The following is a 24,808-nucleotide window of genomic DNA, read 5'->3' as shown; positions in this document are numbered from 1 at the left end:
AGGTTGAGGGTAAGGGTTAGGAGTAGGAGTTAGGTTGAGGGTAAGGGTTTGGGGTAGGAGTTAGGTTGAGGGTAAGGGTTTGGGGTAGGAGTTAGGGTTACAGTACGTATAATGTTAGGGTTTGGGGTTTGTAGTCAAGGTTAGGCTTTGGGTTAAGGGCAGAGTTAGGGTTAGATTTAGGGTTAGGGGTTAGGGAAAATTTGATTTTGAATGGAAATGTCAAGGGCGTCGTAAGAAGCGGACCAAGGCGCAATGTGGTGAGCGTACATTTCTGTTTATTAGGTAAATGTCGCCAAAAAAACAACAAAACAAAGAAATGACCGTGAAGCTTAACTTAGGCTACGATGCCTCTAATAAAGTCAACTACCCACACTGAAACGAGGGAAAAAGGGCTACCTAAGTATGATTCCCAATCAGAGACAATGATGGACAGCTGTCCCTGATTGAGAACCATACCCAGCCAATACATAGAAATAATGAAACAGAAAACAAAACATAGAATGCCCACCACACATCACACCCTGACCTAACCAAATAGAGAAATAAAATGGCTCTCTAAGGTCAGGGCGTGACAGGAAATCAATGATTTGGTCCCCACAAGGATAGCAATACAAAACTGTGTGTGTGTGTGTGTGTGTGTGTGTGTGTGTGTGTGTGTGTGTGTGTGTGTGTGTGTGTGTGTGTGTGTGTGTGTGTGTGTGTGTGTGTGTGTGTGTGTGTGTGTGTGTGTGTGTGCGCTTGTCCATCACTATTCTTCCTCTAAGCAGATAAAGCAACAGCCTGAATTTGGGCGTGAATCCCTGGAAAAGAGGATCAGTGAATTAAGAAGTAGCCTTAATAAGCTTGGTGAAAGGGAAGTGACATGTACAGTGGGTAGTGAGAGGATTAAACTGCTGTCAGTTCAGACACTCTATGGTTTCACTATTTCCTGGTTTTGAGCTGTGGTAATCGGAGTGTTATTACACAAAGAAGGGGAAACAGTTGAGCATGTGTCAGCTCCTACCCAAATCTAAGACATCCACACTGTACTGTATAGTGATTAGATTAACATTCAACACATCCATCCTCTTGAATTAGAAAAGATACTTCATTTTAAAAAACGAAAGAAAACTGCACCCCCGTCACATAGTTTGCTATTAAGCTGAGGGATGGGGCTGGAGATGCTTTCATTGAAATGACCAATGAACAGCAGTATATATTGCAGATTGCACCTTTAATGTTGATGGAAGCCACTGGAGGTACTGACTAACCCATGTTGATGGAAGCCACTGGAGATACTGACTAACCTATGTTGATGGAAGCCACTGGAGATACTGACTAACCCATGTTGATGGAAGCCACTGGAGGTACTAACTAACCCATGTTGATGGAAGCCACTGGAGGTACTAACTAACCCATGTTGATGGAAGCCACTGGAGGTACTGACTAACCCATGTTGATGGAAGCCACTGGAGGTACTGACTAACCCATGTTGATGGAAGCCACTGGAGGTACTGACTAACCCATGTTGATGGAAGCCACTGGAGGTACTGACTAACCCATGTTGATGGACGCCACTGGAGATACTGACTAACCCATGTTGATGGAAGCCACTGGAGGTACTGACTAACCCATGTTGATGGAAGCCACTGGAGGTACTGACTAACCCATGTTGATGGAAGCCACTGGAGGTACTGACTAACCCATGTTGATGGACGCCACTGGAGATACTGACTAACCCATGTTGATGGAAGCCACTGGAGGTACTGACTAACCCATGTTGATGGAAGCCACTGGAGGTACTAACTAACCCATGTTGATGGAAGCCACTGGAGGTACTGACTAACCCATGTTGATGGAAGCCACTGGAGGTACTGACTAACCCATGTTGATGGAAGCCACTGGAGGTACTGACTAACCCATGTTGATGGAAGCCACTGGAGGTACTGACTAACCCATGTTGATGGACGCCACTGGAGATACTGACTAACCCATGTTGATGGAAGCCACTGGAGGTACTGACTAACCCATGTTGATGGAAGCCACTGGAGGTACTGACTAACCCATGTTGATGGAAGCCACTGGAGGTACTGACTAACCCATATTCAGGCCATGTGAGAAAATGAAGTGATGTTTACCCATGGCCAGGAGGGATTTTAATCACTGGAGATACTGAATAACCCATGTTGATGGAAGCCACTGGAGATACTGACTAACCCATGTTGATGGAAGCCACTGGAGATACTGACTAACCCATGTCCAGGAGGGATTTTAATCACTAGAGATACTGACTAACCCATGTTGATGGAAGCCACTGGAGATACTGACTAACCCATGTCCAGGAGGGATTTTAATCACTGGAGATACTGACTAACCCATGTTGATGGAAGCCACTGGAGATACTGACTAACCCATGTCCAGGAGGGATTTTAATCACTAGAGATACTGACTAACCCATGTTGATGGAAGCCACTGGAGATACTGACTAACCCATGTCCAGGAGGGATTTTAATCACTGGAGATACTGACTAACCCATGTTGATGGAAGCCACTGGAGATACTGACTAACCCATGTCCAGGCCATGTGAGAAAATGAAGTGATGTTTACCCATGGCCAGGAGGGATTTTAATCACGCCTTTGTGGACGCGGCTGGCAAATGTTTTCCCTGAATTCATGCACATGGTCCTCTTTTCAACTCTTATACAACTGCCTGCTTTAGAACGAGATAGCACACCAATATTATGCCACGCGATCTCCCTATACCTCTCAGTTTGCATCACTATCATTTAAAATAGAGTCATGTTTTCTCAGTTCGAGGAGATGAGCACGAAGACATGTAATGTGTGTTTTTGGAATGAGGGTATGGAACCCATTCATAGTTGTATTCATCTGCATGTGTTTCCGATGCTCCCTGTCATTTTAGGTCATTTATTGGACTATATGAAGGGCTCCCTCAAAACATAGACCTTGGTCTCAATGGGGCTCCCCTTGCCTAAATAAAGGTTAAAAGGTTAAAATATATTAATAACCACATTTGTTTGGCGTGAGTCATGTCAGATGTATTTAGAAAGCAAATCTAAACAGAAAGACATTACCTTATTCAAAGTAATTAAAAATAGATTGCTGTATTCTGATTTCCCCGTGTGTGTGTGTGTGTGTGTGTGTGTGTGTGTGTGTGTGTGTGTGTGTGTGTGTGTGTGTGTGTGTGTGTGTGTGTGTGTGTGTGTGTGTGTGTGTGTGTGTGTGTGTGTGTGTGTGTGTGTGTGTGTTGCATAATGCTGCATTACATAAAGTCTCTTCCTCCTCTCTTCCTCCTCCTCCTTTTCTCGATCTGTCTTCTTATGGTTTCAGTGACAGTATATATGAACCAGACAGCCTGGCAGACTGTTGAATGAGTCTTATAACACATTCTCTCTCTACACAGCAGACAGTAGGTCTAGAGACAGGTGTTAAAGGAGACTATAACACATTCTCTCTCCACACAGCAGACAGTAGATCTAGAGACAGGTGTTGAAGGAGACTATAACACATTCTCTCTCCACACAGCAGACAGTAGGTCTAGAGACAGGTGTTAAAGGAGACTATAACACATTCTCTCTCCACACAGCAGACAGTAGGTCTAGAGACAGGTGTTGAAGGAGACTATAACACATTCTCTCTCCACACAGCAGACAGTAGGTCTAGAGACAGGTGTTGAAGGAGACTATAACACATTCTCTCTCCACACAGCAGACCGTAGATCTAGAGATAGGTGTTGAAGGAGACTATAACACATTCTCTCTCCACACAACAGACAGTAGGTCTACAGACAGGTGTTGAAGGAGACTATAACACATTCTCTCTCCACACAGCAGACAGTAGATCTGGAGACAGGTGTTGAAGGAGACTATAACACATTCTCTCTCCACACAGCAGACAGTAGGTCTAGAGACAGGTGTTGAAGGAGACTATAACACATTCTCTCTCCACACAGCAGACAGTAGATCTAGAGACAGGTGTTGAAGGAGACTATAACACATTCTCTCTCCACACAACAGACAGTAGGTCTAGAGACAGGTGTTGAAGGAGACTATAACACATTCTCTCTCCACACAGCAGACAGTAGATCTAGAGACAGGTGTTGAAGGAGACTATAACACATTCTCTCTCCACACAGCAGACAGTAGGTCTAGAGACAGGTGTTGAAGGAGACTATAACACATTCTCTCTCCACACAGCAGACAGTAGGTCTAGAGACAGGTGTTGAAGGAGACTATAACACATTCTCTCTCCACACAACAGACAGTAGGTCTAGAGACAGGTGTTGAAGGAGAACTATAACACATTCTCTCTCCACACAGCAGACAGTAGGTCTAGAGACAGGTGTTGAAGGAGACTATAACACATTCTCTCTCCACACAGCAGACAGTAGGTCTAGAGACAGGTGTTGAATGGGAACTATAACACATTCTCTCTCCACACAGCAGACAGTAGATCAAGAGATAGGTGTTGAAGGAGACTATAACACATTCTCTCTCCACACAACAGACAGTAGGTCTAGAGACAGGTGTTGAAGGAGACTATAACACATTCTCTCTCCACACAGCAGACAGTAGATCTAGAGACAGGTGTTGAAGGAGACTATAACACATTCTCTCTCCACACAGCAGACAGTAGGTCTAGAGACAGGTGTTGAAGGAGACTATAACACATTCTCTCTCCACACAGCAGACAGTAGGTCTAGAGACAGGTGTTGAAGGAGACTATAACACATTCTCTCTCCACACAGCAGACAGTAGATCTAGAGACAGGTGTTGAAGGAGACTATAACACATTCTCTCTCCACACAACAGACAGTAGGTCTAGAGACAGGTGTTGAAGGAGACTATAACACATTCTCTCTCCACACAGCAGACAGTAGATCTAGAGACAGGTGTTGAAGGAGCCTATAACACATTCTCTCTCCACACAGCAGACAGTAGGTCTAGAGACAGGTGTTGAAGGAGACTATAACACATTCTCTCTCCACACAGCAGACAGTAGATCTAGAGACAGGTGTTGAAGGAGACTATAACACATTCTCTCTCCACACAACAGACAGTAGGTCTAGAGACAGGTGTTGAAGGAGACTATAACACATTCTCTCTCCACACAGCAGACAGTAGATCTAGAGACAGGTGTTGAAGGAGGCTATAACACATTCTCTCTCCACACAGCAGACAGTAGGTCTAGAGACAGGTGTTAAAGGAGACTATAACACATTCTCTCTCCACACAGCAGACAGTAGGTCTAGAGACAGGTGTTAAAGGAGACTATAACACATTCTCTCTCCACACAGCAGACAGTAGGTCTAGAGACAGGTGTTGAAGGAGACTATAACACATTCTCTCTCCACACAGCAGACAGTAGATCTAGAGACAGGTGTTGAAGGAGACTATAACACATTCTCTCTCCACACAGCAGACAGTAGGTCTAGAGACAGGTGTTAAAGGAGACTATAACACATTCTCTCTCCACACAGCAGACAGTAGGTCTAGAGACAGGTGTTGAAGGAGACTATAACACATTCTCTCTCCACACAGCAGACAGTAGATCTAGAGACAGGTGTTGAAGGAGACTATAACACATTCTCTCTCCACACAGCAGACAGTAGATCTAGAGACAGGTGTTGAAGGAGACTATAACACATTCTCTCTCCACACAGCAGACAGTAGGTCTAGAGACAGGTGTTGAAGGAGACTATAACACATTCTCTCTCCACACAGCAGACAGTAGGTCTAGAGACAGGTGTTGAAGGAGACTATAACACATTCTCTCTCCACACAGCAGACAGTAGGTCTAGAGACAGGTGTTGAAGGAGAACTATAACACATTCTCTCTCCACACAGCAGACAGTAGGTCTAGACAGGTGTTGAAGGAGACTATAACACATTCTCTCTCCACACAGCAGACAGTAGGTCTAGAGACAGGTGTTGAAGGAGACTATAACACATTCTCTCTCCACACAGCAGCAAACCAGTGTACCATCTACAGAGATACAGTTGAAAGATGTTTTTGTTCAGGAAACACCAAGAGAACATGATAATGAACCTCTTTGTTAGTCTAAAGCTGCATCCCAGATCGCACACTTTATAGTGCACTCCTTTTGCCCAGAACCCTATGTGCCCTTTGGGTGCCATTTTGGACGGGACCTGTATTTCACGGCTGAGACAGCCACCTCCAGAGATGATGCCAGAACACCAATCTCCATTTCAAATATTGTTGATATAATTATGTTTTCTTCTTATCCAACATTACCTGCACGAGGCTGTGTGTCTTATTGACATGCTAATGCTACCGTGTGTGTGCACGAGTGTCTGTTTGTGTGTGTGTGACTGTGTGTGTGTGCACGCGCTCGCGGGTGCTTGTCAATGTGTGTGTGTGTGCATGTTTGTGTGTGCACGCCTGTGTGTGTGTGTGTGTGTGTGTGTGTGTGTGTGTGTGTGTGTGTGTGTGTGTGTGTGTGTGTGTGTGTGTGTGTGTGTGTGTGTGTGTGTGTGTGTGTGTGTGTGTGTGTGTGTGTGTGTGTGTTTGTGTGTGTGTGTGCAAAGAAAAAGGACGCTTCAAAGCACACGTGAAACCTCCCAAGACAACCCTGCCATCTGATCTGGCCCTGTACACTACTCACTGATAAGACACAGCTTTTGTTGTTCTGTCTGCATCACACCCCATTCACACAGCTGTTGTTGTTCTGTCTGCATCACACACCATTCACACAGCTGTTGTTGTTCTGTCTGCATCACACACCATTCACACAGCTGTTGTTGTTCTGTCTGCATCACACACCATTCACAAAGCTGTTGTTGTTCTGTCTGCATCACACGCCATTCACACAGCTTTTGTTGTTCTGTCTGCATCACACCCCATTCACACAGCTGTTGTTGTTCTGTCTGCATCACACCCCATTCACACAGCTGTTGTTGTTCTGTCTGCATCACACCCCATTCACACAGCTGTTGTTGTTCTGTCTGCATCACACCCCATTCACACAGCTGTTGTTGTTCTGTCTGCATCACACACCATTCACACAGCTGTTGTTGTTCTGTCTGCATCACACACATGGTGAAACATACTATGTCAATGCTTTGAACGCCCACCTTATTGATATTGGAAATTAGGGTTTGGGTTAGGGCTGACCCTTACCCTAACTCTTAAACGCAGACCAAAGTGTTTGAAAATTACACATGCATATTTACATGTTAGAGCTGTGCTGAATGCCTCCTTCACATTGATGAACTCCCAAATGGCACCCTATTCACTACATAGTGCACTACCTTTGACCAGAGCCCATAGGTAAAGTAGAGCAATATGTAGGGAATAGGGTGCCATTTGGGACTCAATATTAAGAAGCCTTACAGCTCAGCTCTAACATGTAAATATGCATATTCTCTTTTCAAAGGTTTGGTCTGCATATAAGCCTATTTCCAGTTTAACATGGTGGGCGTTGAAAGCAGTGATGCTGCAGGGTGGTAATACAGCCGCTGTTATTACTAATTGGCACATAGGCCTCTATGTAAGCCGGGATAAAACAAAACATCAAAACAACCTAACAATGTGGAAATGACGTAGGCACTGTAGTTTGTGACAGATGCCTTAGATCCCAAGGCCAATTACCATAACAATGTCAAACAACGTTTAGTTTCTTTTAACTCAACACAGGCATTTCAGTTGCAATGGTTATTTCTGTTCTTTTACATTATGCATTGGTATGACTACTGTATCTGAAATCAATAAAACTACCATGGTTGGTTTCCTCAATGCTCATGTTACCATGACACACATCCCCTGTTCTGTTATTGTCATGAAATGGTACAACTACTGTTTCTTGGATATTCTAGTAAAACCGATCACTGGGAACAACTGGTGGAACAGGAAGTGTGACATCGCAGCTCTTGAGTTGTCAAGGACCCGAGAGAGGAGAAGATGGCAGACAGCTGGAGGAAGAGATGTGTCAGACATCCTTGTGACTCAGAGGTGACAAAATAGTGACAGGTGTCTGATCTGCGTGTGGTGAACAAGGACATCTGGAGGAATGAACAGAGAGAGGCTGGAGGGATGAACAGAGAGAGGCTGTAGGGATGAATAGAGTAACCGGATGGGATGAGCAGAGAGAGGCTGGAGGGATGATCAGCGGCTGGAGGGATGAGCATCGGCTGGAGGGATGAACAGAGAGAGGCTAGAGGGATGAACAGAGAGTGGAGGGATGAACAGAGAGAGGCTGGAGGGATGAACAGAGAGAGGCTGAAGGGATGAACAGAGAGAGGCTGGAGGGATGAACAGAGAGAGGCTGGAGGAATGAACAGAGAGTCTGGAGGGATGAACAGAGAGAGGCTGGAGGTATGAACGGTGAGTCTGGAGGGATGAACAGAGAGAGGCTGGAGGGATGAACAGAGAGAGGCTGGAGGGATGAACAGAGAGAGGCTGGAGGGATGAACAGATAGTCTGGAGGGATGAACAGAGAGAAGCAGGAGGGATGAACAGAGAGAGGCTGGAGGGATGAACAGAGAGAGGCTGGAGGGGTGAACAGTGAGAGGCTAGAGGGATGAACAGAGAGAGGCTGGAGAGATGAACAGAGAGATGCACAAGGATGAACAGAGCGAGGCTGGAGGGATGAACACAGAGAGGCTGGCAGTACTGTAGACTCTTAAAAACTCACGACAAAACTGTGATTCTCAGGGCTTTAAAGGCCCACAATGTACGTCAAGAGTAGGTCCTAATGAATTCTTAAATTCTATGCACAAGCCTAGTATACAGTGAGCACAACAAGACGTAGTTATTAACATGATGTACAACCCTGACATGCTGAGTCCTTCCCTGCCATGATGGATGGCATCAAAGATATGTGTATAACAGCACATTGGATATTTGATGATTCATCTTTCACTGACAGGTACAAGTCCACTGAGCATCTTAGGGAAGCCAACCCTGCCACCCGGTTCCTCAGACAGGAGAGATCAAGATGTACATTCTGGTCTGAAAGCACTGCTTTGATGAAGCTGTGAAGGGGTTACCATAGAGATCCTATTAAATATTCTAATTACACGGGGTTACCATAGAGATCCTATTAAATATTCTAATTACAGGGGGTTACTCTTGACATAGCACTTAGGAACAGTAAGCCATATGATGTGCTGAGAATGTTCATACTGCAGAAGTAGATGTTGAAGAATACCTTTAAGTGTGTCTGTATGTATGGGGGAATGTGTATGGATTCATCTAGTGAGTGCATACATTTTTGTTCATACTGGTTCCCCATGTTCCCGTTCATACTGGTTCCCCATGGGAACACAACTCTGACCCTGATGTTTCAAATGCCATGCTCTACCAACTGAGCTACACGGGACCATGTATGGGTGAGAAATGTGTATGGTTTCATCATACACTAATCAGTGTTACTTCAACACCAACTGCAAACTTCATTTCCCCATATCAGTCTGGAATAATGACTTTGTCTCTCTGAGACCTGGGCCACATTTAGTATGGCACAGTGGCTGAGTTTACACAGGCAGCCCAAATCTGATCTCAGTGGAAACCGAGTGTATATCTGATCCATCCATCCCCTCAGTACTAATCTCAGTAGTAATCTCAGTACTAACCTCATTGGTAACCTAGTGGTAACCTAGTGGTAACCTCAATGGTAACCTAGTGGTAACATCAATGGTAACCTAGTGGTAACCTCAATGGTAACCTAGTGGTAACATCAATGGTAACCTAGTGGTAACCTCAGTGGTAACCTAGTGGTAACCTAGTGGTAACCTCAATGGTAACCTAGTGGTAACCTCAATGGTAACCTAGTGGCAACCTCAATGGTAACCTAGTGGTAACCTCAATGGTAACCTAGTGGTAACCTCAGTGGTAACCTAGTGGTAACCTCAATGGTAACCTCAATGGTAACCTAGTGGTAACATCAATGGTAACCTAGTGGTAACCTCATTGGTAACCTAGTGGTAACCTAGTGGTAACCTCAATGGTAACCTAGTGGTAACCTCAATGGTAACCTAGTGGTAACCTCAATGGTAACCTAGTGGTAACATAAATGGTAACCTAGTGGTAACCTCAATGGTAACCTAGTGGTAACATCAATGGTAACCTAGTGGTAACCTCAATGGTAACCTAGTGGTAACCTAGTGGTAACATCAATGATAACCTAGTGGTAACCTAGTGGTAACCTCAATGATAACCTAGTGGTAACATCAATGGTAACCTAGTGGTAACCTCAGTGGTAACCTAGTGGTAACATCAATGGTAACCTTGTGGTAACATCAATGGTAACCTAGTGGTAACATCAATGGTAACCTAGTGGTAACATCAATGGTAACCTAGTGGTAACCTCAGTGGTAACCTAGTGGTAACCTAGTGGTAACCTCATTGGCAACCTCAGTAGTAACCTCAGTGGTTACCTCATTGGTAAACTCATTGGTAACCTCAGAGGTTATCTCATTGGTAACCTAGTGGTAACCTCAGTGATAACCTCATTGGCAACCTCAGTAGTAACCTCAGTGATTACCTCATTGGTAACCTAGTGGTAACCTCATTGATAGTAGTAACGTCAGTGGTAACCTAGTGAAACTCTCGTCCATCCACCTACTAAACACACTATGTACATAGAGTACATCTAGAAACACAAACTAAACACACTATGTCTATAGAGTATATCTAGAAACACCTACTAACAACACTATGTCTATAGAGTACATCTAGAAACACCTACTAAACACACTATGTCTATAGAGTATATCTAGAAACACCTACTAAACACACTATGTCTATAGAGTATTTCTAGAAACACCTACTAACAGCACTATGTCTATAGAGTATATCTAGAAACACCTACTAAACACACTATGTACATAGAGTACATCTAGAAACACCTACTAACAACACTATGTACATAGAGTACATCTAGAAACACCTACTAACAACACTAGAATGTATAGAGGCAACATAAGAGCAACAGAGTGCATGGATGGATGGATGGATGGATGGATGGATGGATGGATGGATGGATAGATGGATGGATAGATGGGGGGGGGGAGGGAGGGAGGGAGGGAGGGAGGGAGGGAGGGAGGGAGGGAGGGAGGGAGGGAGGGAGGGAGGGAGGGAGGGAGGGAGGGAGGGAGGGAGGGTGGAGAATAAGACGGAGTTGAACATGGTGCCCTTTAGAAAGGCAAATTGCCGGGAGATGTTGAGTCTAATGTGTTGGTATCCATGGTGACAGGGGAACGACAGGAAGCAGGGACCAGGTCTGCCGTAAAAAGGATAAGAGGAGTGAGGGGGTGGGGGTGTGCAGGAATCCTGTTCAATGAAGGGAGCTCCAACTAAAAGGTTCAATCAGCCCTGGACTAACTGGTCATTTCAGCAGAGCTGAGGTCCATTTAGGAAGCAGTGCGGAGGACGTGGAGCAGAACAGTGGTATTTACTGATGTCACAATGTACGTCATCAGAGCAGGAGTGTGTCATGCAGTGTTTCTACACGCTTGTATACATGTTAGTTCTGTGTCTTGTTGAGGTTCCTGTATACAAGTAACCACGACAAGACACAGAACTAACATGTAGCATTCCTACACCCTTGTATAGAGTAACCACAACAAGACACAGAACTAACATGTAGCATTCCTACACCCTTGTATAGAGTAACCACAACAAGACACAGAACTAACATGTAGCATTCCTACACCCTTGACAAGACACAGAACTAACATGTAGCATTCCTACACCCTTGTATAGAGTAACCACAACAAGACACAGAACTAACATGTAGCATTTCTACACCCTTGTATAGAGTAACCACAACAAGACACAGAACTAACATGTAGCATTCCTACACCCTTGTATAGAGTAACCACGACAAGACACAGAACTAACATGTAGCATTCCTACACCCTTGTATAGAGTAACCACAACAAGACACAGAACTAACATGTTGCATTCCTACACCCTTGTATAGAGTAACCACAACAAGACACAGAACTAACATGTAGCATTCCTACACCCTTGTATAGAGTAACCACAACAAGACACAGAACTAACATGTAGCGTTCCTACACCCTTGTATAGAGTAACCATGACAAGACACAGAACTAACATGTTGCATTCCTACACCCTTGTATAGAGTAACCACAACAAGACACAGAACTAACATGTAGCATTCCTACACCCTTGTATAGAGTAACCACAACAAGACACAGAACTAACATGTAGCATTCCTACACCCTTGTATAGAGTAACCACAACAAGACACAGAACTAACATGTAGCATTCCTACACCCTTGTATACAGTAACCACAACAAGACACAGAACTAACATGTTGCATTCCTACACCCTTGTATAGAGTAACCACAACAAGACACAGAACTAACATGTAGCATTCCTACACCCTTGTATAGAGTAACCACGACAAGACACAGAACTAACATGTTGCATTCCTACACCCTTGTATAGAGTAACCACAACAAGACACAGAACTAACATGTAGCATTCCTACACCCTTGTATAGAGTAACCACGACAAGACACAGAACTAACATGTTGCATTTCAGGGCTTAAAAGTCTCCAGCCATATTATAGCAAACAAAGTGGTCAAACTGCCCATTTGTTGTTTTAAGGGAGTTAAGGGACGGGCCTCAATGTCAGAGGAGGAATCAAGAGGGCTGGGCAGGTTTGGATTTAGAGGTAGAGATGACTACATGTGATAACGTTGCCTTGAGCTCCATGTTGAATGTCAGGACAAGGGGCTGTTGTCTGATGTAAGAGAAAAGGTCTAGGACAGGGAGGGAGGAAGGACAAAGGACAGAGGATAGAGAGAGAAGGGTGGGAAGGAGGAGGAGAGAAGGGGAGGGGGAGGAGTATGGAGAAGGGAGGAGGGAGGGAATGGAGGGAGGGGAGGAGGAGGGAAGGGGGAGGGGGAGGAGGGAGGGAAGGGAGGAGGAGAGAGGGGGGAGGGGGAGGAGTATGGAGAAGGGAGGAGGGAGGAGGGAGGGAAGGGAGGATGCAAGGAGGATATGAGAAAGGAAGGACAGGGGAGGGGAGGAGGAGGAAGGAGGGAGGGGCGGGGAGATGGAAGAAAGAGAATCACCACCACCATTACCATCACCAACACCACAACAACTACCATCACCACCACCACTACCATCACCACCACCACAACCACTACCATCACCACAACCACTACCATCACCACCACCACAACCACTACCATCACAATCACCACCAGCACAACCATTACCATCACAATCACCACCCTCACTACCATCACCACCACCACAACCACTATCATCACAATCACCACCAGCACAACCATTACCAACACAATCACCACCCTCACTACCATCACAATCACCACCACCACAACCATCACAATCACCACCCTCACTACCATCACAATCAGCACTCTCACTACCATCACAATCACCACCACCACAACCATTACCATCACCACCACCACAACCACTACCATCACAATCACCACCAGCACGACCATTACCATCACAATCACCACCCTCACAACCATCACAATCACCTTCCCCCACTACCATCACAAACACCACCCTCACTACCATCACAATCACCACCCCCACTACCATCACAATCACCACCCCCACTACCATCACAATCACCACCACCACAACCATCACAATCACCACCCTCACTACCATCACAATCAGCACTCTCACTACTATCACAATCACCACCAGCACGACCATTACCATCACAATCACCACCCTCACAACCATCACAATCACCTTCCCCCACTACCATCACAAACACCACCCTCACTACCATCACAATCACCACCCCCACCCCCACTACCATCACAATCACCACCAGCACAACCTTTACCATCCCCAACACCACCCCCACTACCATCACAATCACCACCCTCACTACCATCACAATCACCACCCCCACTACCATCACAATCACCACCAGCACAACCATTACCATCACCATCACCACAACCATTACCATCACCACCACAACAACCACTACCATCACCACCACAACCACTACCATCATCACCACAACAACCACTATCTTCACCACCACCACAACCACTACCATCACAATCACCACCAGCCAACCATTACCATCACAATCACCACCCCCACTACCATCACCACCAACACAACCATTACCATCACAATCACCACCCCCACTACCATCACAATCACCACCACCACAACCATTACCATCACCACCAACACAACAACTACCATCACCACCACCACAACAACTACCATTACCATCACCACAACCACTACCAACCCAGTCACCACAACCATTACTACCATCACCACAAGCACTACCATCACCATCACCACAACCACAACCATCACCATCACCACTACCACAAGCACTAACATCACCATCACCACCACCACCATCATTACCATCACAATCACCATCACCATCATCAGTACCACCACCACTACCCATCACCACCACCACCATCACAATCACCACCCCCACCATCACTACCCCCACAACCACTATCACCACCACCACCACCATCACCATTACCACCACGTCACAATCACCACCACCACTTCCACCATTTCATAAAGCTAAAGCACACCTCTGATTTGTCTGTTTTTACACACAAGTCCCTCTTCCTGCTTTCATATTTATGAGGACTATGAGGCCTAGGCCTTTGAGATGTGAACATTCATATCATAACTCAACTACTGCAGTACAATAGAAGCATAAAAGCAGAGCACTCACCAGAACAATTATTCATAGGAATATCAAGCTACTGTGAGCTTAGAATAACAGAACTGTTAGACAAATAGTGACTCTAGGCCCCCAGTCAGACTGCAACTGTAATATGTGGATGTCCTTCTAGGCCCCCAGTCAGACTGCAACTGTAATATGTGGATGTCCTTCTAGGCCCCCAGTCAGACTGCAACTGTAATATGTGGATGTCCTTCTAGGCCCCCAGTCAGACTGTAACTATAATATGTGGATGTCCTTCTAGGCCCCCAGTCAGACTGCAACTGTAATATGTGGATGTCCTTCTAGGCCCCCAGTCAGACTGTAGCTGTAATATGTGGATGTCCTTCTAGGCCCCCAGTAGGACTGTAACTGTAGCTGTAATATGTGGATGTCCTTCTATGCCCCCAGTCAGACTGTAACTGTAGCTGTAATATGTGGATGTCCTTCTAGGCCCCCAGTCAGACTGTAGCTATAATATGTGGATGTCCTTCTAGGCCCCCAGTCAGACTGTAGCTGTAATATGTGGATGTCCTTCTAGGCCCCCAGTCAGACTTTAGCTGTAATATGTGGATGTCCTTCTAGGCCCCCAGTCAGACTGTAACTGTAATATGTGGATGTCCTTCTAGGCCCCCAGTCAGACTGTAGCTGTAATATGTGGATGTCCTTCTAGGCCCCCCAGTCAGACTGTAACTGTAATATGTGGATGTCCTTCTAGGCCCCCAGTCAGACTGTAATATGTAGATGTCCTTCTAGGCCCCCAGTCAGACTGTAACTGTAATATGTGGATGTCCTTCTAGGCCCCCAGTCAGACTGTAACTGTAATATGTGGATGTCCTTCTAGGCCCCCAGTAGGACTGTAACTGTAATATGTGGATGTCCTTCTAGGCCCCCAGTCAGACTGTAACTGTAATATGTGGATGTCCTTCTAGGCCCCCAGTCAGACTGTAACTGTAACTGTAATATGTGGATGTCTTTCTAGGCCCCCAGTCAGACTGTAACTGTAATATGTAGATGTCCTTATTGGCCCCCAGTCAGACTGTAGCTATAATATGTGGATGTCCTTCTAGGCCCCCAGTCAGACTGTAACTGTAATATGTAGATGTCCTTCTAGGCCCACAGTCAGACTGTAACTGTAATATGTGGATGTCCTTCTAGGCCCCCAGTCAGACTGTAACTGTAATATGTGGATGTCCTTCTAGGCCCCCAGTCAGACTGTAACTGTAATATGTGGATGTCCTTCTAGGCCCCCAGTAGGACTGTAACTGTAATATGTGGATGTCCTTCTAGGCCCCCAGTCAGACTGTAACTGTAATGTGTGGATGTCCTTCTAGGCCCCCAGTCAGACTGTAGCTGTAATATGTGGATGTCCTTCTAGGCCCCCAGTAGGACTGTAACTGTAATATGTGGATGTCCTTCTAGGCCCCCAGTCAGACTGTAACTGTAATATGTGGATGTCCTTCTAGGCCCCCAGTAGGACTGTAACTGTAATATGTGGATGTCCTTCTAGGCCCCCAGTCAGACTGTAACTGTAATATGTGGATGTCCTTCTAGGCCCCCAGTCAGACTGTAACTGTAGCTGTAATATGTGGATGTCCTTCTAGGCCCCCAGTCAGACTGTAACTGTAATATGTGGATGTCCATCTAGGCCCCCAGTAGGACTGTAACTGTAATATGTGGATGTCCTTCTAGGCCCCCAGTCAGACTGTAACTGTAATGTGTGGATGTCCTTCTAGGCCCCCAGTCAGACTGTAACTGTAATATGTAGATGTCCTTCTAGGCCCCCAGTCAGACTGTAACTGTAATATGTGGATGTCCTTCTAGGCCCCCAGTCAGACTGTAACTGTAGCTGTAATATGTGGATGTCCTTCTAGGCCCCCAGTCAGACTGTAGCTATAATATGTGGATGTCCTTCTAGGCCCCCAGTCAGACTGTAACTGTAATATGTGGATGTCCTTCTAGGCCCCCAGTCAGACTGTAACTGTAATATGTAGATGTCCTTCTAGGCCCCCAGAACAGACTGTAATATGTGGATGTCCTTCTAGGCCCCCAGTGAGACTGTAACTGTAATATGTGGATTTCCTTCTAGGCCCCCAGTCAGACTGTAGCTGTAATATGTGGATGTCCTTCTAGGCCCCCAGTCAGACTGTAACTGTAACTGTAATATGTGGATGTCCTTCTAGGCCCCCAGTCAGACTGTAGCTGTAATATGTGGATGTCCTTCTAGGCCCCCAGTCAGACTGTAGCTGTAATATGTGGATGTCCTTCTAGGCCCCCAGTCAGACTGTAGCTGTAATATGTGGATGTCCTTCTAGGCCCCCAGTCAGACTGTAGCTGTAATATGTGATCATGAAGAATTAGTTTATATTTTATCTAAATCAGATTGACTTTGAGACTTTTGAATTCCTTGCTGAAAGACAATTTGTTTGTGTCCCCATAGGGACCTGGTCAAAAGTAGTGCACTACCCATAGGGCCCTGGTCAAAAGTAGGGCACTACCCATAGGGCCTTGGTCAAAAGTAGTGCACTACCCATAGGGTCTTGGTGAAAAGTAGTGCACTACCCATAGGGCCCTGGTCAAAAGTAGTGCACTACCCATAGGGCCCTGGTCAAAAGTAGTGCATTATTGAGATTAGGGTGCCATTTGGGATACATTATTTGTCAGTACTAAATTGAACACGGTGGTGGGACCCAACAGCGAGATTAGCCCCCTCTCTTACCTCCCTCTGTCCTCTGTTAATTTGTCTCTCTGCTCCTCATTAAACAAGCCAAGCAAATAAAGAGAGAGAGAGTGTGTGAGAGAGAGAGAGAGAGAGAGAGAGAGAGAGAGAGAGACAGAGAGAGAGACAGAGAGAGAGACAGAGAGAGAGACAGAGAGACAGAGAGACAGAGAGAGAGAGAGAGGGAGGGAGAGAGAGAGAGAGAGAGAGAGAGAGAGAGAGAGAGGGAAAGAAACAAAAACACAGCTCGACAGCTAGTTAGGCAAACTGCAGGCGGAAACGTGACACCACATCCCTGACTCTGTCTGCAAACCAAATTGCACCCTATTCCCTATTCCCTGCACTACTTATAAAGGGAAGTAGCACCCTATATAGGGAAAAGTTTCCATTTGATACCCAGTCTCTCTCTCACTGCCCTGATCCCCAAAGACATCGGCTGCACAACAACAAGCGATGATTTCTATTAGACAATGAAGCAAGCCTGAATCCATAAACAGCAAAGCCAATTACGCACCACAGCACAGCAGAGCACAGCACAGCACAGCAGAGCACAGCACAGCAGAGCAGAGCAGAGCACAGCACAGCAGAGCAGAGCACAGCAGAGCAGAGCACAGCACAGCAGAGCACAGCACAGCACAGCAGAGCACAGCACAGCACAGCAGAGCACAGCACAGCAGAGCAGAGCACAGCACAGCAGAGCACAGCACAGCACAGCACAGCACAGCACAGCAGAGCACAGCACAGCACAGCACAGCACAGCAGAGCAGAGCACAGCGTACCGGCGCCTCGCAAGAGAGAGAGAACGAGGAAGGGAGGGATGGAGGGAGGGGAAAATGGAGGTAGAGTGAGACAGCAAGGCAGCGTCGGGGCAATTAAACCCACACAGGAACCATGTTATCCTCCTCCCTGTTAGCATAGCACTCAAACATGCTGCCTCTTTGTCCTTTATGACTCACAGCATAGAAATATTATACAAATATTATTACAACGAATGGCAGAAAGAAAGATAAAGGGAGAGAGAGAGAGAAAAGAGAGAGAGAAAGAGAGAAAGGGAGAGGAGCAAGTGAGGAAAATGGAGATAGAAAGAAGAGACAGAGAAAGAGACAGGTGAGAGAAAGAGAGAAATGGGAGACAGAAGGAAAATGGAGAGAAAGAGGGAGATAGAAAGAGAACGAGAGAGAGAAGAGACAGAGAAAGAGAAAGGTGAAAGAGAGAAATGGGAGACAGAAGGAGAACAGAGAGAAAGAAGGAGAGAGAAAGAGAGAGCGAAATAGAGAGAGAGAAGAGACAGAGAAAGAGACAAAGGTGAGAGAAAGAGAGAAATGGGAGACAGAAAGAGATCGGCGAAAGAGAGAGAAAAGAGAACGAGAGACTAGATAATAATAAGCCCATCCCTGTTAGCCTTAGCTGCAGCACCATGGAGAGAGGACAGATATAGGATACAGGAAGTGTGTTGATCAGGAATTGGGATGCATCTCAAATGCCACCCGATTCCCTATATCAGTGGTTCCCAACTCCGGTCCTCCAGTAACCCCAACAGTACAGTTTTATTGTAGCCTTGGACAAACACACCTGATTCAACTTGTCAACTAATCAGGCCCTCTGAGTTGAATCAGGTTTGTTTGTCCGGGGCTGCAACACAAATGTGTGCCGTTGGGAACCACTGACCTATATAGTGGACTACTGTACATTTGACCAAGGCCCATAGGGCTCTGGTTGAAAGTAGGGCACTATATAGGGAACAGGGTGGCATTTGGGATGCAGTTCTAGTGTAACAGTAATCTTCTATTGGTGCTGATAGAGGATGGAGCCTTGGCATTGGTAGCCTGACAGGAAGTTAGGTTTACACATGCACACACACATGTACACACACACGTACACATGTACACACACACGTACACATGTACAAACACACGTACACACACACACACACACGTACACATGTACACACACGTACACATGTACACACACACACACACACACACACACACACACACACACACACACACACACACACACACACACACACACACACACACACACACACACACACACACACACACACACACACACACACAGGGTGCTAAAAATTTTAGTGCACTGTCCACAGGCCAGGCCATGTTCGCTAGTCTCGTGGTTATAATCAGATGCTAAACCCTCAGATATCGTATCTTATGAAAAGGGGTTTGGAGAGAAATCTGTGAGTCAGAACTGCAAAGCTTCAGGGTTTAGGAGTGCAGCACAGTGGCTGCATCCCACAATGCCACCCTATTCCCTATAAAGAGCACTACTTTTGACAAGAGCCCTATGGGGCATGGTCAAAAGTAGCGCACTATAAAGGGAATAGGGTACCATTGGGCATGCTGCCAGTGGCTATCCTTGTGTAACAGGGTAAGGCCACCAGGGATGGATGAATCTAACAAACGTCTGCTTTCATCAAAGCTTTGTAAGTCCTTTTTGGAAAATCAAAGAAGAGAAGGAGTTGTTCAGCCCAGCTGAAGAATCGTTCCCAGTGAGTCTATGACTGACATTTTGGGATATCTGTTGTTGTATAAAGAATTGTTTATATTTCTCCCTGTTGTTATTGTGTTTTTATAGTGAGAGCTTGGGCCAATAAGATTGCCAATGTATTCATTACACCTGGCAAAAACCTGAATCGTGGACTTGAAACTTAAACCATCCATCTATATGCATGTTAGGCATCCAGAGGGGATGTACTGTGGATGTTGTTAAACACATGCTAGGAGTAGATGTCCACATGCTAGGAGTAGATGCCCATGTTGTTAGACGTATTCTAAGAGTAGACGTCAATGTTGTTAGACATATTCTCAGAGTAGATGTCCATGTTGTTAGACGTATTCTAAGAGTAAACGTCAATGTTGTTAGACGTATGCTATGAGTAGATGTCCAGGTAGCCTAGTGGTTAAGAGGTTTGGGACTATAACCAAAAGGCTGCTGGTTTGAATCCCAGAGCTGTCGATGTGCCCTTGGGCAAGGCACTTAATTGCTCTTGTAAATCGTGTCTGCTAAGAGTAGATGTCCATGTTGTTAGATGTATGCTGAGTGGATGTAATGTAATGCTGGGTGAAAATTCCATGAACTGTAAGAGTACTTTTCATGCTGTGTAGTGTGTTTCTGGACATAATATAGGAACAGGCTGACAAAGGATCTGATTAAAAGTGACAAGCCTTCAAATTAACTTAGCATTACTTCTGGGCCTGAGGCTCCACACATCCCATTGCCTTGGAATAGGATGGCAGAGCTGTGATGCTAGCCACTAGCTAACAACAAGGCATACAGAGCTGTGATGCTAGCCACTAGCTAACAACAAGGCAGACAGAGCTGTGATGCAAGCCACTAGCTATCAACAAGGCATACAGAGCTGTGATGCTAGCCACTAGCTATCAATAAGGTATACAGAGCTGTGATGCTAGCCACTAGCTATCAACAAGGTACTCTGGGCTGTGATGCTAGCCACTAGCTAACAACAAGGCAGACAGAGCTGTGATGCTAGCCACTAGCTATCAACAAGGTACTCTGGGCTGTGATGCAAGGCACTAGCTAAGAGCAAGGCAGACAGAGCTGTGATGCTACCCACTCACTAACAACAAGGCAGATAGAGCTGTGATGCTAGCCACTAGCTAACAACAAGGCAGATAGAGCTGTGATGCTAGCCACTAGCTAACAACAAGGCAGATAGAGCTGTGATGCTAGCCACTAGCTAACAACAAGGCAGACGGAGCTGTGATGCTAGCCACTAGCTAACAGATTTCATGAATCTATGAAAAAGTACAAATAAATAAAATAACATGGGGGGCATGTTTTCCAATGATGGAAGGGACCACATGGTTACCAATGATGGAAGGGACTACATGGTTACCAATGATGGAAGGGACTACATGGTTACCAATGATGGAAGGGACTACATGGTTACCAATGATGGAAGGGACTACATGGTTACCAATGATGGAAGGGACTACATGGTTACCAAAGATGGAAGGGACTACATGGTTACCAATGATCAAGGACCACATGGTTACCAATGATCGACGGGACCACATGGTTACCAATGATGGAAGGGACTACATGGTTACCAATGATGGAAGGGACTACATGGTTACCAATGATGGAAGGGACCACATAGTTACCAAAGATGGAAGGGACTACATGGTTACCAAAGATGGAAGGGACTACATGGTTACCAAAGATGGAAGGACTACATGGTTACCAATGATCGAAGGGACCACATGGTTACCAAAGATGGAAGGGACTACATGGTTACCAAAGATGGAAGGGACTACATGGTTACCAAAGATGGAAGGGACTACATGGTTACCAATGATGGAAGGGACCACATGGTTACCAAAGATGGAAGGGACTACATGGTATCAATGATGGAAGGGACCACATGGTTACCAATGATGGAAGGTACCACATGGTTACCAATGATGGAAGGGACCACATGGTTACCAATGATGGAAGGGACTACATGGTTACCAATGATGAAAGGGACTACATGGTTACCAATGATGGAAGGGACTAAATGGTTACCAATGATGGAAGGGATTACATGGTTACCAAAGATCGAAGGGACTACATGCTAACAATTGATTGAAGGGATGACATGGTTACCAATTGATTGAAGGGACTACATGCTAATAATTGATTGAAGGGACTACAAGCTAACAATTGATTGAAGGGACTACATGCTAACAATTGATTGAAGGGACTACATGCTAACAATTGATTGAAGGGACTACATGCTAACAATTGATTGAAGGGACGACATGGTTACCAATGATGGAAAGGACTACAATGATGGATGGGACTGGTGTAATGAATGGAGTAAAATACACTATTGCTGAATAAAATAGGCCTAATGTAGGGACCTCTGGGTTACCTGGGACATCACATCAACCACCCCCTGTGTAGTCTTTTAGAAAAAGTCACACTTAAAACCATTTTGAACTTAAAAGCATGATTAATAATGTAATTATCTGACGATGAACAAGCAGAAGACAATGTGATTCCTGTCCTATATCAATAAAATACATATCAAACTAGATTTAAATAAAACATTATCCATATGTGAATATTGTGTGCAAAGCGCTCATCAAGGCAAAGGGTGGCTACTATGAAGAATCTAAAATATAAATCTATTTTGATTTGTTGAATACATTTTGGGTTACTACATGATTCCATATGTGTTATTTCATAATTTTGATGTCTTCACTATTATTCTACAATGAAGAAAATAGTAAATATATAGAAAAACCCTTGAATGAGTAGATGTGTCCAAACTTTTGACTGGTACTGTATATAAAACAATATTTAAATAATACATTTCAGAATCCATATATTGGGAATGATAAATACTTCTACCATGCTCTTTCTGACCTGAACCAGGCTACACCTCTTCCCTGAAATGGCTGCTGTGTTTGCTCTGGGTTCCCATGGATATGCCTGTAAAATTGTCTGTAGAGTGATAGGCAAATGTGTCATTGTGTGACTCTGCCAACACACTGAGAATGACATCTGTGTGGGCTGCTTACGCAGTCAATGACAACCCTCTATATGCCAAACTCGTCTTTTAGATAAACCACTTGTTTGTATTACAGGACTCAAGAACAACTATGATAAGCCTGATCAGTTTGTTATTTGTAAACAGCAAGTGGGATACTGTTATTGTGTATAATCAAAGCACTAGTAGAAGAAGTCTCCTGTATTGTGAAAGTTGGCGGTTCGTATCTTAAATAGTCAGTTACATTTTCATTTAGCCATTCATCTTCTTCAGATGTATCTGTCACGCCCTGAACTTAGAGATCCTTTTTGTGTCTCTATTTTGGTTTGGTCAGGGCGTGAGTTGGGGGGTGGGCATTCTATGTTTTGTGTTTCTATGATTTTTGATTTATATATTTTGGCCGGGTAGAGTTCTCAATCAGGGACAGCTGTCTATCGTTGTCTCTGATTGGGAACCATACTTAGGTACCTTTTTCCCCCACATGTGTTTGTGGGAAGTTGACTTTGTTTAGGGCACATAGCCTTTGAGCGTCACGGTTTGTTTTTGTAGTGTTATTTGTTTTGTTCTGAGTCATTTTGATTAATAAACTAAAAAGTATGCTCACCACGCTGCACCTTGGTCCTCCTGCTTCAACAGCCGTGACAGTATCTCTTATCTGTTTGTATAATTTAAAACTTTCATACATTGAATAATACATTACAATTTGGGTTAAAGGCTTCATTTTCCAATCCATTGTATGGAAACTTCAAAAATCTCAACGTATACTAACCCATTACTGGTTAAAACCTTCCTAAGAAATTTAAGAAATACATTTTAAGCAGGAGCACTCCTTTGATTTATTTAGTTATCAATCTATCAAAAAAACTAATATTCGCTTCCATCTGTTTAATTAGGTGGCAAAAATAAGTTAGTCCTAAATAAAATAAAAACTAAATCATTGTACTTGGGGCTAATCATTCACTAAACCCTAAACCTAAACTGCTTGGAGTAACCCTGAATTGTAAACTGTCATGGCCAAAACATATTGATACAACAGTAACTAAGATGGGGAGAAGTCTGTCCATAATAAAGCGCTGCTCTGCCTTCTTAACAACACTGTCAATGAGGCAGGTCCTACAGACCCTAGTTTTGTCGCACCTGGATTACTGTCCAGTCGTGTGGGCAGACACCACAAAGAGGGAATTAGGGAAATTACAATTGCCCAGAACTACTGTCCAGTCGTGGGGTCAGATACCACAACGAGGGCCTTTTGTCCCTGAACTACTGTCCAGTCGTGTAAATGTACACAGAGAGCTAACATTAATAGTGTGCATGTCAATCTCTCCTGGCTCAAAGTAGAGGAGAGAGGGACTTCATCACTACTTGAAATTGTGAGCAGTCCTGTGTAGCTCAGTTGGTAGAGCGTGGTGCTTGCAATGCCAGGGTTGTGGGTTTGATTCCCACAGGGGAACAGTATGAACATGTATGTATTCACTCTTATCTCCAGTGACTTACAGTAAGTAGTAAGTCGCTGGAGATAAGAGTGTCTGCAGGAATAACAAATATTAACTTGTTGAATACACTGAGACTGAGCTGTCTGTTCAATCAACTAGCACAGAGCCCAGACACCCATACATGCCACCAGAGGTCTCTTCACAGTCCCCAAGTCATGAACAGACTATGGGAGGTGCACAGTACTACATAGAGCCATGACTACATGGAACTCTATTCCACATCAGGTGAAAGTACACCTTATAGAACAGTGGGGTCTGTGCACAGCACACTTAATAACATTATACACATGAGTATGTGGTAGCAGCCTGAGGGACTTCTGTTGAGAAATGTTTGAATTGTATATAATTGCCTTAATTTAGCTGGTTCC

The 24,808-nt window shown here is 44.9% G+C and overlaps 1 pseudogene; it reads right to left on the bottom strand.

The window, feature by feature from the left end:
- Window positions 1-13,701, bottom strand: part of LOC135530873 (adhesion G protein-coupled receptor B3-like) — a 97,488-nt pseudogene extending 83,787 nt beyond the window's left edge.
- Window positions 13,702-24,808: the final 11,107 nt, after the last annotated feature.

The sequence above is a fragment of the Oncorhynchus masou genome, unplaced genomic scaffold, assembly GCF_036934945.1.
Source record: "Oncorhynchus masou masou isolate Uvic2021 unplaced genomic scaffold, UVic_Omas_1.1 unplaced_scaffold_1446, whole genome shotgun sequence".
NCBI lineage: Eukaryota > Metazoa > Chordata > Actinopteri > Salmoniformes > Salmonidae > Oncorhynchus > Oncorhynchus masou.
This window is presented reverse-complemented; position numbering and strand designations above follow the sequence as displayed.